At 37.5% G+C, this 4,073-nt stretch overlaps 1 long non-coding RNA gene across 1 annotated transcript; it reads left to right on the top strand.

The window, feature by feature from the left end:
- The first annotated feature begins 1,808 nt into the window (after positions 1–1,808).
- LOC125614815 lies at positions 1,809–4,039 on the top strand. The gene is made up of 2 exons (XR_007345370.1): positions 1,809–2,281; positions 2,393–4,039. It is a non-coding gene; the product is annotated as an uncharacterized LOC125614815 (long non-coding RNA).
- The last annotated feature ends 34 nt before the right edge of the window (positions 4,040–4,073 follow it).

Raw genomic sequence — 4,073 nt, 5'->3', positions numbered from 1 at the left:
ACTGAATTTAGGGCCTTGTGCACACTGGGCATGCATTTCTTGTTTTTTGTTTGTTTTGGTTTTTTTTTTGCAGTCCTTGTATGGAACCCAGAGCTTTGTGCATACTAGGCATGTGTTCTGCCACTGAGCTACACTACAAGTCCCTAAACAGACTTTTTTGTAGTGCTGGGGATTGAACTCAGGGTCTTGTGCATGAGAGGCAAGCACTCTACCAACTGAGCTATATCCTCAACTCACTGGGCATGCATTTCTTTAGCCTTACGTCTCAGCAATTCTTGACTCACCTTTCATTATAGTTATACTGAATTACATATAAACTCATGACACAATATGTATTACTTTTCTCTTATATTTTTGTTTAGGCGGCTTCGTTTCTGCAAAATGTTGCCACCACCCATGTCTATAGCAAGCACCTGTTTATCCTATGGTGCTTCTTGAAGCTTTTTTCAAAGCTCTTCTCCATAAGATTAACCACTTCCTCTCTCATAGGTAACTCTTACTCACATATACTTGCTTATAGCCCAACTTCCTGCTAACTAGTATTTAAGTTCCTGTGGCACATGGTCTTACTAGTTTATCAAATAATTACTAAATTCTTCATATATGCCATGTGCTGGAGATAGTCCAGTAAACAAAAATAAAGTCAGCCTCATGGAACATACAGTCTACCAAAAGTGACTGGCAGGTATGATGGAAAATAAGATTTTTTTAAAAAAATATTACAAATGTTATGAAGAAAACAAGCACAGTGCCTGTAATCCCAACGACTCAGAAGAAGAATCATGAATTTTAGGCCCTAAGCAACTTGGTGGGACCCCTTTGCTAGGAACAAAGATCAGTGGGAAAGCACCCCTGGTTTCAGTCCACAGTACTAAGAAAGAAGGGAAGGGAAGGAAGAAAGGGAGAAAACAGGACAATATGATGGAATGACTGGTTTGTGGAGAGCTACTTTAGTTAGGGAAAGTCTAACTAAACAAGTGACCTTAGAACAGATGTCAGTTATCTTCAAGACCTAGCATATGACATGTATTCAATCATTTTTTGAAAATATTATGTAATTTTTCAATATCACATTTTATAGAGCTTAGAAAAGTTGATTACCTAGAATAATGTCTGGGAAAATTAATAAAGCCAGAATTTTATTTATATATACAAATATCTTAGTTGGACACAATAGCTTTATTTTATTTATTCATATGTGGTGCTGAGGATCGAACCTAGGGCCTTTCATGTGCTAGTAGCGCGCTCTACCACTGAGCCACAACCCCAGCCCATAAAGCCAGAATTTAAATTTCTGTCTGACTTCATAGTCTGTGTTTTTCTCTCATTCTGTTGTGTTACTTCATTTACTATTTAACTATATCAAAAATTCTCGAGCCATACACGCTGGTACATGCCTGTAATCCCAGCAGCTCAGGAGACTGAGGCAGGAGGATTGCAAGTTCAAAGCCAGCCTTAGCAAAAGTGAGGCATTAAGCAGCTCATTGAGACCCTGTCTCTAAATAACATACAAAATAGGGCTGGGGATAATGCTTAGTGGTCAAGTGCCCCTGAGTTCAGTTCCCAGTATCCCCCCAAAAAAGAAAAAAAAATTATCTTTTGTGTTTTTGGACAGGGTACCAGGGATTGAACCCAAGGGTGCTTTGCCACTGAGCCACATCCCCGACCCTTTCAATTTTGTATTTTGAAACGGTCTCACTAGGTTGCTTACGGTCTTATTAAGTTGATGAGGCTGACCTCAAACTTGCAATTCTCCTGTCTCTGCTTCATGAGTTACTGGGATTACAGGCATATGCCACCATGCCCAGCAAGAATTGCTTTTTTAAAAAAATACAAAGGCTCTTGATATATAGCTCAGTGGTAGAGCATTTTCCTAACTGGATTGAGGGCCTGGGTTCCATCCCCAGCATCTTCAGAAAAAAATGCAGAGTTGAAGATTAAGAGGGGCTTTTGTAAAAAGCTAAAAGGAGTTAATGATATTTTTTATGTGTGTAATGTCACTTATTTTTTAATGTTTACCTGTGGCTATTTAAAATTCATGAGAATGCATTGTTCTATAATCCAGCACATTTTTCTACTAAGCTTATCTTTTTCTTATTAGATGAGATCAGAATCTTATTTTGATTTTTAATATACTAAATTGTTTTTCATAGGGCTATGGCATTTCCTCTGTGCCATCTACTTCCAATTCTAAATCCATCAAGGAGAATAGTAATGCTGCCATCATCAAGAGGTTTAACCATCACAGTGCCATGGTTCTGGCAGCAGGTCTCAGGAAACAGTTAAGTATACCTGCAAAGGTGCACTTACTGGGCTTCTCAGGATATCCAGTTTGTGGTAGATATTTCTACTTATATTTTTTTACATTAATGTTTTTCCCCTTTGTTTTAAGAGAAGCACAAAATGAACAAAATGGTGAGCCGAGCAGCATGGATCGAAATTCTGGAGATGCAGACAGCTTTCAGCCAGCAGTCAAAAGGGTACGGACAAAAAATTGGGGCCACTTAGGAATTGGGTTTCTCCAGATATAAAGTATCTGGGAGGAGTACTTCATGTTGCTTATTACATATGACTTTCTCTGATCAAGACATTGTTTGCCTTTGAGTGTGGAACATTTTAAAGCTCCTCAGCTTTGGCTCTTTAGCCAACTTTTCCTTGAGTCAAATCTATTACTATTTTTATTGAGGTTTTATTCCCTTTCCATAAATACAAATACACTATTTAATGTGTACATTTTATTTTATTTACCTGTAAAGAGTATTCAACAAAGGCAATTGAAATTTTAAAAAGTTCACACATAGGATTTTAAAAAGTGAATTGGCCTTCTTGTTAAACCTAGCATTTTAGAGCTGGAAGTGTCTTCTTATTAAATATTCAAGAAGTCATTTGGGACTATGGAAAGAGTTGGCTACTTATTTCTTTTCTGCAACTTCATTAAGCTACTCTCTCTGTGTTTTTTAAGCCCCAATTATAAAAATAAATTATATAAGGCTTTCTTAAGAGAGCAATCGGGTGCCAGGCAGAGTGGCACATGTCTATAGTCCCAGAAACTTAGGAGACAGGCAAAAGGATTACATGTTTAAAGCCAGCCTCAGAAATTTTGCAAGGCCCCAAGCAAGTTTTATTTTTTCAAAGTAAATATTTAAACAAGTGCTGGGGATGTGGCTTAGTGGTTAAGTGCCCCTGGGTTCAATCCCTGGTACCAAAAAGAGAGAGAGCAATCAGGCAGTATGTAAAATTTTTTAAACTTTATGCTCTCAATTTCACTCTGGACTTTTTTTTTAAGGAAATGATGTGTGCAAAGATTTAGATATATTCGTTACAGTGAGACAGTAACAACATCCTAACATTTGTAATACATCCAATACAGCGGAGATTGATACAACCATTATTGACTTTAAAAGTATTAATAGGTCAGTGGTAGAGTGCTTGCACAGCATGCATGAGTTATTGGGTTCAATCCCTAGCACTAAAGAATAAAATTTTAAAGAATAATAATTGGGGTTTGGGCTGGGGCTCAGTGGCAGAGTGCTTGCTATTTTCAGCTTGCAAAGTATGACTAGATAATTCATTTGGGGGAAACATGATAAAAGACACACCTTCATATGCCAGATTGGCAAAAATTAAAAATTTTTAATACTTAGTGAATACTTAGTATCATCAGAGTGTAGGAAAATAGGTACTTTTTGTAATTGATTGATCAGAAATTGGTTCAACCATTTATAAGACAGTAATCACTAAGAAGTAAAGTTCATATCGGATGATTTCATTTTTTTACCTTCCACACGGTTTTATCTTTTCAGTCATGTTCATTACTTGTGTAAGAGAAAGTTACTGCTGGACACAGTGGCGCAAGCCTGTAATCCTAGTAGCTCAGGAGGCTGAGACAAGAAGATCGGAAATTCAAAGCCAGCCTGAGCAAAAGCAAGTCACTAAGCGACTCATGGAGACCCTGTCTCTAAATAAAATACGAAATAGGGCTGGGGATGTGGCTCAGTGGTTGAGTGCCCCTGAGTGCAATTCCCAGTAATCCCCCCACACCGCCCTCAAAAAAAAAAAAAAAAAAAAAAAAA

The sequence above is a fragment of the Marmota marmota genome, unplaced genomic scaffold (assembly GCF_001458135.2).
Source record: "Marmota marmota marmota unplaced genomic scaffold, marMar, whole genome shotgun sequence".
In the NCBI taxonomy this organism is placed as follows: domain Eukaryota; kingdom Metazoa; phylum Chordata; class Mammalia; order Rodentia; family Sciuridae; genus Marmota; species Marmota marmota.
This window is presented reverse-complemented; position numbering and strand designations above follow the sequence as displayed.